This window comes from Coturnix japonica, chromosome 2 (genome assembly GCF_001577835.2).
Source record: "Coturnix japonica isolate 7356 chromosome 2, Coturnix japonica 2.1, whole genome shotgun sequence".
Taxonomy (NCBI): domain Eukaryota; kingdom Metazoa; phylum Chordata; class Aves; order Galliformes; family Phasianidae; genus Coturnix; species Coturnix japonica.
Window position 1 is genome coordinate 27,160,094 of NC_029517.1, and position 15,951 is coordinate 27,176,044.

Here is a 15,951-nt window from a genome sequence, read left to right on the forward strand (position 1 = left end):
TGCAAATAAAACTCTTCAGGAAAAACATTCACAAAACTAAGTGAAACCAAGCCAAAGGAAAGTAAGAAAAGTTGAGAAACCTCGTTCATTCTTGAAGTTCCTTTTGTATAGGTTCCAGACCAACTGAAAATTGGAACTCTCGCAGGTATCCAAGTGCTTTTACCCAATAGTTTTACTCTTTGGAGAAACATCACTGCACCTGGAATGCTTAAAAAAGTAAGATCTAAGACAGAAGTCTAATACTTGGCATCCTGGAACACTGAACCCTCTCCCAACCAGGCTGGAGAAAATAAGGCACCAGAATCTTTCTAATCTTGTCAGCAGCCTCCTTTAGTGGCTTTAAAATGCACCCCTGGTCCCAGAGTCTGGAAATTTTTGTTCCTCTTTAGACCATGAATAGCGTGCGAGATGTATATGTGACCGAATTGCATCTGTACAGCAAGAGACTCTTACACTGTGTAATCTAAGGAAGACATCTAGATAAGATGGCAAGCTCTCATTCAGCGTGGCCCACTTGAGAAAAGTAGGCTCAAGGTTATTTCTTGTCTCTGGGGAAGATGTACTTCAAGGTCACATTCAGAGATATTCACATTTTGTTTAATTCATGGGAGAAGTGTGGAGTGTGTGTGTATATGTCAATACACTGATTAAGTATTTAAAACGGCAATTTATAACTTCGGTTAACAGATTGCTTGGTTCCACTGGCAGAGATTCACAATTAAGGGCTCTTATTGAACGTGTAAGACCACATCTTCAGTTCTAGCCTTGTTTATACGAATGAGGGTTCCTTTGAATGCCACATTTGGTTCTTCTGATTCAATAAAGGAAATATACCCGCCCAGGCAGCAAATTCACGAACGAGAGTGTTGAACTGTTCTATCGATTGTGCGTAACAGGGGAAGAAAATACTTAGACCTACTCATAAAAACTTACATTCAGTTTAGATAAAATAAATTTTTGCATCATGAGAGAAAAAATAAGATAGATATTTGACTTGCTCAAGTTCTAAAAATGTAGTAGTAATTAGTAATACATAAGTATATATTGGCAGTTGGAGGGGAGGAACAAACGTCTAACCAAAAATTAGTATATAATCCCTAAGCAAAACCAAGGAAATATGATAATTTTAAATGTATCCTATCTTAAAATCAAACTTATTTGTAGAAGAATTCAACAGGGTCAACAACACTTAAAAATTATGTTAGATAACAGAATGAATAATTTTTTTTAGCTTTTTTATTGCCTGTAGTCACCAAAAGTATGCACAACAGTTATGTCCTCCTTTCTGTAAGCTGTCATATGTACATATATAGTGTGAAATGTGCTGTTCTCTGACTCACAAATTTTCATATAGAAATTCAGTTGAAATTCTCAGATAAAAATCTGATAGAATTTTATTTCCAGGGAAACAGTTTGATCATCTGTTCAAGAACAGGGTAAATATGAAGTTAGCATAATTCAGGGATCAGCTCCTGCTCCCCATGAAGTCAGTGGGAGTAAATCCAGCGCCAGAGTGTAGCTGTAATGCACCTTCTATAACCTACTGACTGGAGGCTAGAAATGTGTGCTACTACAGCTGTTCCTGGCCCTGTACTTAGCTGTTCTTCATCTTTTTTCCCCAGAGGTTATTGCTCCCTAAAATGTACAAGCACAACTTGTCTATAGCCTCACTGATGCAGCTGTAAATAAGCTGTTGATTCACTTGGACACTTTTGCTCTAGTATTTTTTTTAAGTTATATCTGACTTCTTCCAAGTACAGTGAGAGAGGATGGAGAGGCAAAGGAGAGCATGATAAGGACTGAGAGAACTGAACAAAAATGAACAGAAAGAAAATCTGTACCTGATGTACCAGCCAGGACTATCTGACTGACTGCAGCCTGAATACAGTCCCCTGCATTCTTTTCCTGTCAAAAAATGCCCATATCAAACATAATAAAATGAGCTACTGTAAAACTGGACAAGTTTTTCCACAACATGCTTTGCTTCTCACTCCCAAATGGTTAAAGGAATGTGTAGTCGTCCTAAAAAAAAATGATTATATACGGGTTCTGTAAAGCAGAGCTTTTGTAATGCCCACAGCTAGAGCTGATTATGTATTGCTAGAAGGGAGTCCTGGAACCACTTTTGTGAAGTTGTCCACTTTATGCCCAGACTTAGTGTGGCCAATCTCATTTAGAGATGGAAAACAAGAGCCAGGCTAGGCAGCGGGGAGGGTCATTCCACCTCAATTTCCTCCTTCTCTCAACAAGAGAGGGAAGTGGCAAATGAAGTTTGTAGTGTTTTCAGACAATGATTACTTTACCCCTCCAGGCGGTCACCGCTATTCCACTCTGAGGAGTCCTCAAACGAGAAGTAAAAAAAAAAAAAAAAAACTCATAAATCAAAGAGGTGTGGATATGCTTCTTTTAGCAAGGAACCTCACTAAATCATAGCAAGTGGATATTCCAGCAGATTTCAAAAGATGGTGTATTTAAGCCGAGTATCTTAGAAGGACAGTTTTCTTTGCAGCTGTATTTCAATGCCCATTGAAGGATCCCCTGAAGGAGGAAGTTCAGAGCATAATGTTCCCAAACTGGGAACATTCCTTACTTACTACTGAGTAAGAAAAAGATAGAGCACATATGTAATATTTCCTTGCACTAGAATATTAGTCAATTCTTCTTGCTGTGCAAACTGAGTAAACTCTGAGATCTGAATGAGAGTCCTGTTAGTGACTCTTGCTAGTAGTTCACATTTTCATAATAATAGCTTTGCAAACTGGGGTGTTAAGCACAAAGTAGGGAAAATAGAATTGTGTAGTCAAAAAGACACAGCTGTTCTTCACACAGACCATAAGAAAAATAAAAGGGAAAAAAAAAAAAAAAAAAGAAAAACAAAAAAAAAGGTAATAGGTTTATTTCCAAAAATCAAACATGAAGGGAGGCAATTTGGAGATCAAGAGTTGAAAGGAAGTTAGGAAAAAAAATTTAACCTTACAGAAAAGTTCAAAGGAAGTACCTGGAGAGATGAGACTTCATGAAGGAGTGTACCAAAGCTACTTGTATATGAATGGCACTAGCAAGGTAAAGCTAGGCTCTTAAGAGTTTCTATTTGAATTCAGGATATAAACTTGTTTCTTCAAACATTTGATTACTAAGGTACATATTTTTATTTCTGCCAAGGGGTATTTTCGGTCAGCATCAGCTCTCCCTTCCTTTTTGTATTGTTGTTCCACTTATAATTTAAATAAGGGCAGAGATAGTTCTCTGTCATTGAATGCATTCCTTCAGAGGTTCCACCTCCGCATCTGTTGCCCTGCTTAATACCGCTGAGTTAAATTATGATCTGCAGATTCCAGCAGGAGTTCTACAAGTCTCGCCTTGACCTTTCTCTTCTTCAATATACACTCAATTAACAATTCCCAATTGGTTGATTTTAAATGTGCCTTGTAGATAAAAAATGGGGAGAGAGGAGAGATGAAATAATGTTAACAATCTTTCAGCTGTGAGTAACCATACATTTGCAGAACACTGTGAACATGAACCTCTCATAATTATAAACAGTATTACATATAACCAGTGTAAATTTCTACATTCCGATGCATCGGCCAATTAGTTGATTTTCACAATTAATCCTCCCTTCCCTCTCACCTAGTGAGCACTGAGTGAGGTCAGTGTGTACTTGAATGCTCAAATTCTCATGTGATTCTTGATTGCATTGTAGAATATTGACCAAAAGGTTCTGCTGGATGTGAATGATTGTGTTCTGCTTTGCTGTACTTGATGGCAATTTTACTTAAATATGATACTCTGCCAGGAGAACTTTGTTCAAAGAAAAGTTCACAACAAGCAGTTTATTTTCGTTTCCATGCAAGGTATTTAGGATTATTTCCTCTTGAAAGCCTTTAAAAAAAAAAAAAAAGGGAAAAAAAAAAAAAAAAAAGAAAGAAAAAAAAAAGAAAAAAGAAAAAAAAAAAAGGCAGAAGAAAATAATGCCAAGAGAACAAGTTAAAGCACTAGTATGACCATGCAGTCCATTATCAGTGTGTGGCAAACAGTATGAGCCTCACATTAGAAATATAAATACCTTTACCTTAATAGTGAGCAGCCTTCTAGTTTGAGAGAGCACAAAAGTAGTGTCATTAACAGTATAGGGTATTACAAATCTTTTCAGTCTGGCTAAATTCCATGTACCAGCCTCATCTGATCTCAACAACTAAATCTTCTCAGCCCTGGTGCTTTCTATTAAGACCTGCAGTCTGCAGGCATGAGGCTAAGAATTACTGTCCAACATCTGGCAATTTTACACTGCTATCAAGAAAAGTTTGCATGCAACTTGATTGTCACAGATGAGCTAGCTGGTAATGGCAAATAAACTATAGAAGATAAATGCCGTAAAAGATCTAAATTTTCATTACTAATTCTTAGGCCTCTATTAATTCTTCAGCACTTCTCACTTGATTAATAGAATCCCCCTTCACTGCAAAATAGCCTATGGGTAGATTATTAGCATTATAATATCCCACTGTATTAGGCTGTGTTCACAGCATAACATTTGCCTCTGAGTTAACTGGTTATAGACCTAAATATCTAGATATAGGCTTTGCTGATACTAAAAAGAGGAATGAATCTCCATTGATTATATATTGATGTTTCCTTTCCTGTATTAGTATTTCTTAGAAACAACCTTCTGCATAGATGAGACTTTACTCTCAGTAACACAGAAAGGAAGGGGTGGCTACAATTTGGGACTTTATCAAGATTCCTACAACCATTCCTTCATCTTCAGATGATTTGAACTGTACAGTGAAATGGTGACTTTAATTTTGAATATAAATGCTTTCCAGAGACACACATCCAAAGTACTCCATGGTGGGTCCAGATTATGGTTCTTGATTCAGTTTTTTTCTGATTTACTGGCAAAGAAAGAGAAGCAAATCTCCACTGTCTCACTATCTCTCCCTTCCTCCCCTTATCTGTTTGCTGGGAAAGAAGCAAAAAAGCTGGTGTAGACCAGGACTCTGATGTACCTAGACTGAAATGCAAAGTGGATTGAGTAAGAAGGAGTTTCTTCAGCAGAATAAGGGAAGTACAGATCATTTGCACTTTTCCTTCTGGCGTAGGTCCTGAGGCAGAGCAATGCTTGACAGTTCTTACTCAACATTTTTCTTGAGGTTTCATCTATCAAGCAGAAAAGACCTTTCACATACTAAATTAGAGAAATAAATAAGAATTAAGAATGAAATTTGTCATTTCTCATGATTTTGGACAATTAAATAAAAAGCACGTAAGTAAAACCCTATTGGGTAAGAGCCGCAATCTATCCAGCCCACTTTTTATGTCAGAGACAACAAGACTGTGAATCTGGCATCCATTTGCTTTATACTTCTCCAGCACACACAGTAGTTGCATCAGAGATCTGAGAGGTATATCACTCCTTGGGTTTCTATTTGTCGTTATGCTGTCCATGATTTGCCTAACTCTCTTTTGAACCTACTGTCTGTTTCTACAGACTATTGTTTCAGAACACTCAAGAAGTCAGATTAGATTGTAATAAAAACAAAATTCCTTGTGAAACTGAAGATTTCTCAGAAATGACACGGAGTTTTATGTATGTATGTATTTTAGTAGTAATAATCTTTTGTCCTGCTAGAAAGCTAAGGAATTGCCTAAATGTCTGACTTGGTACACTCTTACTCACTTTCTATGGGCTGACATTGGCTTTCACCTGGTGAGAAAAAACAAGGGTAGCATTCTGATTTGCTTCTGTCTGCCCTCCATTAACTTCCATGAATTCATTACATGTCATTCCAACTATTTCCCAGACCCTAATCTTGTTGTTTATGGCTCTTGCTCAGAGGGGTGGTGGATGCCCCATCCCTGGAGATATACGAGGTCAAGCTGGACAGGGCTTTGAGCAACATGATCTAGCTGTACGTGTCCCTATTCATTGCAGGGGAGTTGGACTAGATGACCTTTAAGAGTTCTTTCCAACTCAAATGATTCTATGACTCTGATTCTATGGTGCATTAATTGTTATTATTTCTGCATGAAAGTGTAGGAGTATTATATATTTTCAATATCCTTTTCTTTCATGATATTTCACTCCAGATGTTTCTGTTGCATTTTTGACTGGGCAGTTCTTCTAGTGTGTTGGGGCTCAAGAAACACACAAAGTTTGGTGAAACTAGTACAGAACATAATGAGGCAAGAGAAAACCTAATCAATTGATTTCTGAGATCTTCTTGTGAGCTACAAGGCAAGCTGTAGGAGTGCAGAGTGCTCATCATTCAGTTAACAGGCTGTCTGTAAATCTAGAACTCCCTGGCTATTGGCATTTTGGGTAGGCTAAAGGAGAAATGTTAGTCAAAAAGCTATAGAGGTAAGTTTAGCAGTGGATGTGGAGAGACTTCATGTGGCCATTCATCCTACTAAACTAACCTGAGTATAAAAAGGGGTCTTGAATTTACCCTTAGTAAAGTTATATTTCACTCAGGCTGTTGCATTTAGGTACTACAGAGATCTCTAGTACTCCTTCAAGCAACATTCACTCCCTCATTGGAGACACCATCTGTACCTATGCCCTATGAGGTAAATTAAGGCTGGAGTATAAGATCAGAGTTTCAGCTTTAACTCTCAATTTCCTGGCTTTTTGTGGGTTTTAGACAGACCCTTAATGTTACTTTAATGTAGAGTTTTTTTTGTGGTTTAATATTTCTAAGGGTAGTAAATTATTTCCAGCGTATGTAAAAAAGACAAATTTCTCCTGCGGTTAGTGACCACGAGGCAAAACAAGAAACAGAAATACTCAAGAATAGGGTTCTTGAGAAAACGTTATGAAGCTTTTAAACCTCCCTTTTGATGTTACATACAGAGGGGAAGGGGGTGGGGGTGGGAGGGGGGAAGTAAAACAAAAAAATAAGTTCAGTACAGGGCTGATGATGAATACATTTATGAAGCATTGTAGCAAATAAACACAACCTGTGCCCATCACCTCTGCCTACCAGTACAAAAAGTCTTTTGTCTACTGTTGGTTAGTTTGAGCAAACACTTTGAAACAATGTTCCCACTCCCTTTCAAGCATCCCATAAGACTGAGTAATAAACGTATCCTAAGTCATGAGAAGTCTGTAAACTGGCAAGCAGTGAATACTGCATCAAAAATGTTTTGTTTCCATTAGTAGTTGATTATTTTTACTTAGCCTTTCCCACGGAGGGGAAGGAGAGGTGAGTAGACTCCTAAAATAGAAGAAATGTTACTGATGTTGCCTAAAGAAAAGTTGTCGGAAGTGCACTGATATTGTCAGATAAAATCCATAAAGCTTAGGAGTTCACAGCCTGTGGCTGAACAACGGCTAGCTTCGTAGTCCCAGACCAGTTTCCTTTAGTAGCTGCTTTGTCTGTAGGACATGAACACACTGATAACGTTAAGGGTCAGCCTAAAACCATTCTGAGACAGAAGATCACTTAGACATGAAGACTACAATACCTGTGGAGCCCCTCCTACAGCAGTGGAGTGGTCACTGACATCTATTCTGTGCCCCTTCCCAGTCTTTTCTCTGCACATCCCTGGGGCTCAGCAAGATGACTTGGGGCAGGTGGCTTTGGCAGACCTCCTACCCACATCTCAAAGCCAGGCTTGTGCAATGAAACCATCATGGGTGTAAAGAAAATAAACTATCATAGCCCCAGGGAAGAGCATATTTTGTTGGAAATAGCAAAGTGTCTGTTTCCTTACTTGTGAACATTTGAGTAAGAAGAGTAAGTGTTGAGAAAACAAGATTGTTTTCAGGAGGCGCGATCTTTGGCAGTACTGACAGCCAGATATATTGAGAATTGTTCATACCAGCTTTGTTCTCAGAAGCACTTTAAAAAACTGGTTGCATCATTCACAAAGAAGATTTCCAAAAGCAATTGTCTTATTCTGACTCAGGAAAGAGAAACTTTACTCTGGAATAATTTACCTTGCCTGATGCTCAGGAGAACCAAATGCACCAGGGTTGAAACACAGGACCAAAACCAAACTTCCTTGTTTCTATCATAATACTTTCAAGGTAGCTCTGGGAGGGTACAGAAAAGAATGCTACTGGGTTAACAATGTCTTCAAGAAGAGCTCCTCATTCCATATAGAAATGTTACCATAAATTAGAGGAGAGGTGAGAATAGAGGAAGAGATTATTTGCACTGTTCTCCCAAGCTTTCAATTGGAGCTTATTAAAAAAAAGCTGTGCAGTGCATATGCATTCAAGAAAACTGCACATACAGTTATGATCACCATCTATCTTTTCACAATTCAGCCTTTTTTTGCCCTAACAGTAATGATAGGAAGAAGAGGCTTAAAATATTTAAAAAAGAAAAAAGGAAAAAAAAAAAAAAAAAACAGAACACATTCAGTATCAACTAAACACCAGCTCGTATCTCTCAGCCACAGCTTCTGAGAGAGATGTTCTGTTAATACAGCTGTGAGATCTACAGCCTGCATTGGAAAAAGAAAATGTGCTATGTTAGATGAGTTTGCAAAATGTCCACTCTAGAAGTTACAAAAATGTTACTTCATTGAATTACTGAGGGTTTCCCAAGAGCAATGACTAAATTAATTAAAAATTAACAGTTAATTTAAAATTAATTTCATGGAAAATTAGCTTCAACATTGCTGACCAAATCAGACTGACTATATACTTCTATATTTGCTGGAAAGAAGGTAAAGAAGTCGCAGTTTCCCTTGCTGCATCACAGTCTGCAAAAATTACTCACTTTGTGCTACAACTGGAAGATGTACTGGCAGCACATGATAGAAAACTTGTTCCACTAATCTCATTCTAGCTTGTGAATCCTTTTTCCTCTCTTAAAGTGGAAACTGTTTCTGCTTTCTCAAAAGCCTTCCACTGATTTCAGATATTAATATATTTATTTCACCCTATACTTTGGTATTCTTAGAATATCTAGAGGTCAAGAAATAAACCTCTCATCATCCTTTAAGGTGGGCAAGTATTGTTAATTCCTAAGAAACAGATAATCTTCTGCAAGAAGTAGAGAACATGAAAATTTGGACTGGCTTACATTCCTGACTGATGTTAAAAATTTGCTCTTATGGGGCAAGCATGCATAACCTTATGCAAAGTATAATGATAATATTGGCATTTATCTGGCATGCTTACTTTAATCAGCAGTGGTGAAGTCATGCACGAGTTAGGTAAAATGTAGAAAATCAGTATCAATAAATCCTTTAAGCCACATTCTACTACCTGACAAATTTGGGTGGGAAAAAAGGAAGGGTTAAATATCACATGGCCAAGTAAATAAATAAATAAATAAATAAATAAATAAAACTCATTCTTTGCACTTTAGACACTACCAAAGCCCCTATAACTGGCCCTACTTCTAATTGTACAAGTCTCCGTGGAACAGAAAGCTGTTGCCTCATATCCAGACAGTTGCCAATGTCCTCTCCATGTAGACACTGCTGAGTGCCTGCTATGATGGACCTATCAATGCTAGAAGAGATGTTTTTGGACAAAATAATATACATATATATATTTTTTCAACCAACATAAATCTACCTGTGCTTCAGAAATATTTTTTAGAATTTTGCTTCAAGGGCTGTTTTGTACTGGAACAGTGGAAAAAAACGGAAGGTAGAAAAGTTTTATTCCACATAGAAAGGGTTGAATAAGTTATCCCAGAGGAAACATTGGCAAGCAGTTTGTTGTTGAGACTGTCCAAGAAATTGGAGAAAGGCTGATTGTCTGAATGGATAAATGTGTTTGGGTTACTTAGACAAATAGGTTATAATCTACATGTATATTGGTTTAAGTACCTTATTATTCTTAACTGAAATAATGAAAGTGATGGCATGAGTATGTGGCTTTACTTCAGCTCATTCTGGAATGTCTCACCAGAAAAAGGGATCTCACATTTAAAGTTGTCACTGACAAGAAGGATTGACAGCAAGTCTAGTTAAAGGAATCGCTTGTGAAGATCTTCTCAGGCTACTCCATGTCAGTGTCCTTCATCTAGAAGATTCAATTTTCCTTTATCTAACACCTAATTCAGGATATGCTAAAATAACTCGGTAGCAGCCTGCTCCATTGCCCCATGAAATGAATTGAGGGACTCCCACAGAGCTGATCCCATTACAGCAGGCCCTACAAGGAGCATTCCTCTCTTTGACATTACTAATGAATGATATATTGAAGTTATTTTTAACTTCAGAACTTGGGATTTCCCTTCAGTTTCTTCAGGAAAATATTTGGGATTTTTTTTTTACACTCTTCCCATAAACGCACGAAGGAAAATAACTCATTTCAGAGCAAGAATTTTATCAATAAAAATATTCTTTTTCTTGTTGACAGTACAAATAAATGATAAACACATGTTATTTCCTGCAGAAGTTCAGCACTACACTACTAAGCGGGGTACAGGTAATCACTCCCTGGTCACTGACCTGTTTATATGTTAGGTTTAGAAACACTGCCAGGATTAATTGCAGTTTCAGCAGCTGATGTTACCTTCGGGTTTATTCCATTTTTTGTTTTGTTTTGTTTTGTTTTGTTTTGCTTTGGTCTGGTTTGGGTTTTGTTTGTTTGTTTGTTTGTTTGTTTGTTTTCAGAGTTTTTTTGTGGAGGCAGGGGGATGGGATATTTGTAGGGAGGTGAGGATACAGCCTTGAACAAAAAATATGGAAATAAGTTGCAGTTCTCGTCCTGATACCAGTATCACATTTTTGGTCTTGTAAGTGCTCCCATATGCTACAGAAATAATTAAATTTTTATTGAATTTTTGGCCTGGCTCCTAAAGAAGAATATCCTTCAGATGCTACACATTTGATAAGTTTGAAGTTAAGGGAAGTTTCTTTTCATGGAAAAACATGCACATGGTAGGACAAAGGCAATCTTCTGGGTCTTATGCTTGGCCACCATAAGATAAGAGAAAGGAGTAAGGCTCCTTTTTCTAAAACCTTTAAACTGATAGTTTCACATCTATTTTCTTCTAACTTGTGATTAGGTTAAGAGCAACAGAATCAGTCTTTCACATAAACAGTAAAAAATAGATTTGATCCATTATCATCTACAAGAATCAGATATACTCATAAACTGAAATAACATGGATGCAAGCAGTGTTCTGTTTTCCCCTCCACATTAACTCTAAACACGTGTAACAAATTCTTTCTTCCTTCCTTCCTTCCTTCCCACCTTCCTTCCTTTCTCTCTTCCCCCCTTTCCCACTTTCTTTTTTTTTCTCTCTCTCTCTTCTTTCCTTTCTTTTCATTTTTTTTTTATTTCATGTGGCATAATTCCATCAAAACATTAAAGAATCTTAGAAAGTCTTCCTTACTGGATAATATTGACATTCCATAGAGGAAGTGATTAGATTTCAATTAGCCGCTGTTACAATGCTAACTCTAATGTGCTGAAATTCTTCTCTGCACATAATACTAGCCAAGCTCAATACTGGTTGTTTTTGCTGATGTGTTCAAGTTGGGAGGAGCACTACTTCGATTTCAGATAGAAATTTCTCTTTTTCCTAGTGAGATCAAGCTTCAGAGTCCACCTGCCAAGAAGTGCTAGGAAGAACTCACCACATAGTGAATTTTGATCTATTTTTATTTCCTCCTGTTCATGAGAACTAGGAAGGCAGATCAAGCTCCACCATCCATCGAGAGATGTGCACTACTTCTTGGAGAGCACCCATCCCCTTGCAGTTGCTAGCCAAATCTTTTGTTCTCTGTGGGCCATTCATAATTTATTTGTGACTCATCTCTGGCAAGGGAATCCCAAGCCTGTTGGAGTAGCCTGGGAGAGTTCATGGTGATTGATGTGCTCAGAAGATGAGTGTACCCTTATTTTCCTGTCTCAGTTTTTCAATCTATAGTTGCTCTCTGTCCAGAGAAATACTGAATAGCCTTGTAGCAACAACCTCTTGTGGAGACCCAGCTGGCCAAATGATCAATGGAACAGAGGAAGGTTGACAACCAGACTGAAGTGCAACTTAAGTCACTCTCAAGGAAAGGTTTGGAGTAAGATGTGGTGTATTGCATTCCTCCAGATGGGTAGGGCAGGATCAGTGTTGCCTGTCGGTGAACAGCCTGGATGCTGGAAGAAAGGAGAAATCTTTGTAGAAACCATTTGAACCAACGACAAGCCTTGTAAAAAAGATTTCTTACTGGGCTTGCAGCCCATCCTATTATCCCAGAGCAGCTGCTTCAAAAAGCAGGCATAAACTCACCCTGGATATTGAATGTTTTCTGAAAGGTGAAATGTTTGGCATCTGCAAGTATCAGAAAGGAGCCTTTTGCCATAAATTATACTGAAAATCACTCAAATCTGACAAGTGCCTTGAGACCACTTACAGGTTCACCCCTAAATTCCAATATCAAAGAGCAGACTCTCAAGCTGTAAACTCCCCTAATATATCAAGTCTGACATAAGAAGAAGATTCAGTAGTGGCACTGTTGAATGGAGATACTTTCTGCCATCCAAGGATGCACAGATGAGTCTGGCACACCTAACTTCAGGAACTCCCTGATTACAGTGCTCTGCACCAGCAGCAGGAGAGCTTTACCTTCACTCAGCTGAAAACTCATGTCTCCTTTACCCTTTACCTTCAATGTATCTCTGTCTGGGTCTTAGCAACAGAGACAGCTGCTGGCATAGCCAGCTCCTGGGCATGAATCTCTGTCTCTGGCAACAGGGTTGTCCAGTGAATCACACATCTCATTCTTTTTTTCTTGAGGATAAAGGAAATAATGATTGTCGCTATTTCCGTAGCACACAGCATTTTTTTTCTCTGATCAGAAAGCAAAAGGCTATGGCACCTCTGCCCTTGGAATAGTCACCAGTGGTCATGAACTCCCCCCACATACTTTTTTCTCTTGCTGAATTGTTTCCATAAATAAAACAAGCCTCCATAAAACAGCAGGGAAAATCCACTGTCAGTGAGACTCCTCGATGGCAGTGGGAGAGTAAGACTGAGTCTGAAAGGTGGGGACAGGCAGCTGCCCCCCACTTGCTCACGCAGACAACTGTCTCTGAGCCGCTCGCTTCTCCTGGTGATTTATGAAGCCCTTTGATCAGAAGCGAGTTTTAATTGCCTGAACTGCAGAATCTGACACGTGCTTCATCAAGTCAAAAACGCAGACTCTTCCCCACGCCCTGCACTTCTCCTCCTTGGATTCACTCCCGGCAGGATTTTAGGAACCCACCCAATTCCTAAACCCATCTTTCATGATAACTGCTTGAAAATGACAGAAAAAGACAGGGGGGAAAATAATAATAATAATAATAATAATAATAATAATAATAATAATAATAATAATAATAATAATAATAATAATAATAAAAGGATTAAAAGAAAAGCATTCCTCCCCCCAAATAAATAAATAAATAAATAAATCATTTCATTGCTCAAAGTGCCCGTCTTGTTCCCAGCCCGTCCTCCCCCAGACCTCACGTAGCAGCGGAGGTCAGCGGGTGCCTCCTGCTGCGGCCCTCGGGGAGAGCTCCTGCAGGGAGGAACGGAACCCTCCCGGGACGCCCCCGCCGCCGGAGCCGGGTGCCCTGCGGGGAGCGGGCTGCGCCCTCCGGGCCCGGCCGGCTAGAGAGGATCGCGTTACTACCGGGCAGGCAGGAGGAAAGAGAGCGACAGGCACTGTCAGGTATTAATAGGACTATTTTTCCCCATTAAAACTGTGCCTTTGAGCAAAAGGGTTGCTTTCATGTTCTCCCCCACTAATACTCCGGCAGAACTCCTAAAACGCAGGAATTTTCAAAATCAAAGGCATAATCGTTGTCCTTCTGTCCGTTTCCCCGTCTCTGCCACACACGCCACACACCAAACCGCTGTATCTGTCATTATCCCTAGTGCAGATGCCTGTTTGAATTCTTGATTCAAGCCGGAGGACATTTAATAGCTGACTGGATTAAATACTGCAGACTGCAGCCCAGAATCTCTTTGAAAATACAGGTCGAGGACTATGCCTAAATTCGCTGGATGAAAACTGATCTATGATATATGTTTTAAGTTCAGATCTGAGGATGGAGGGGAAGGGGGAAGGGAGTCTGTTCTGGATCTGGTTTATATTGCAAAAAACCTTGAAGTTGAAAGGTGTTCCAAGATGGTTGGAGAGAAGGAAAGAGAGAGAAAGTGAGAGGGCAAAAAAAGAGATGGGGGGGGGGGGGAGAAAGACAGACAGACGGAAAGAAAAGGATAAGAAAGAGGAAGAAAGAGGGAAAAGGACAAAGAAAGAGAGAAAGAGAAAGAGAAAGAGAGAAAGAGAAAGAGAGAGAGAGAGAAGGAAAGAAGGAAAGAAGGAAAGAAGGGAAAGCAGGAACGAAGAAAGAAGAAGAAGGGAAAGAAAAAAGGAAAGAAGAATGAAAGAGCAAGAAAAAGAAAGACAGGAAGATGCAAAGAAAGAAAGCAAAAAAAGAAGAAGAATAGAAAGAAAAGAAGTAGAGAAGAAGAAAGAAAGAAGAAAGAAAAGAAAGGAAACGAAGAAAAGCCAAGAAAGAAGAAGAAAAGAAGAGTTGAGAACAGAGTACAAATAAAAAAATATATAGAGAGAAATGAGAGAAAGAAAGAAAGAGAAAGAAAAGAGGAAGCAAATCAGAGAAAGAAAAGACAAATTAATTGCATCTTTCTACGGCTGGGGAAAATGGATATACTCTTTCAGTTCACAAGTAAATCAGATATGAAGACGCGAGCACAAAGCCCATTCGAAAGCTGCTCTGGAGGTTTCGTAAGAGGGAATTAGCGCCGGCTGTTTGGAAAAATTAAGAACGAACTAATTTATTTGGCTTCCTATATTCAGACAGCATCCTTCCCGTAGACAGCATCTCACTCCATCACTAAACATGTTTGATAGCTGCAGGGTTCAGAAGGCAGTGTGCGAGTGTGTCCGTGTGTGTGGACGACGTTCACTTTCACACGTGAAAGAAGACAAGACCGCCAGTGCTCCTTCTCAAATCTGAAGCATATATAAAAAAGAGGTTCTCCCCCTCTCGCGATTTTTCTTCTAAAATAAATTTAAAATCCAAAAGTCAGAACAGGAGCTATTGTGAAAATTTGTGGGATCGATTGGTGTAAGAAAGGAAAAATAGACTTTAACTTTTTTGTGTGTTTTATTTTAAAAATTTGAATTTTGATTCGCTTTAAATATACATAAAGGATCATGAGATTGGCACTTAAAGAGGATAAATCCAGATGTGATCTGGATTCTCAAAGGGAATCAATCATCCCCAGGTGATTTTATTAGACTGATGCGGTAGCAGGCCTTCGAGTCCTTATGATGTGCGGCACGGCAAGTCGTACACGGATGATTAATCGAAAACTCTCAGTAGCGTGCATGGCGCCAGTTCCTCTAAACTTTAAAAAAAAACGTTTGCGTTATAAAAGGAAAATAAAAGCTGAATTCTCTTCTGTCTGGAAAAGTTCAGTGAGAACTTTTGTTCCACCACCGTTCTGAATAAGATACGCAGCGTAGCGAGGCATCCACTTGCAACAAATAGGTTTGCAGGAATAAGCAAGGAGTATTCCACAGCACATCGAAAATTGCTTAGATAGTCAATAGTGCGGTGCACGGGCAGGTGTCCGCAGAGTTCTTCCGAGTACCTCCCGCCTCCCCCCGGGGACCCTTTTCTTGCGGACCTGCTCTGGTGGGCTCAAAGGGGGACACTGCCTCACTACCTGCCGGCGTGAAGCGGGACTGATAGTACGGGCACAGGGATGGAACGAGAGACATTATTTTTAAATGAAAACGCCTCAAGACCTTCCGGAAAATAGTAATAACCGTAAGTAAATATATATGGAAACCAGTCAGGGATGCAGAGCTTGCAGCTAGAGAAGGACTGAGGGTGCTCTCCTGAAAACCTGCGTCCTCCCGGTTGAGCACCGCCCTTCATTTCCTGGAGAGCGCTGCGCTCCCTGCTCCCGGTGCCGGCAGCCGAGCTGCCCCGCTTCTAAGCAGGCTGCATGGGCC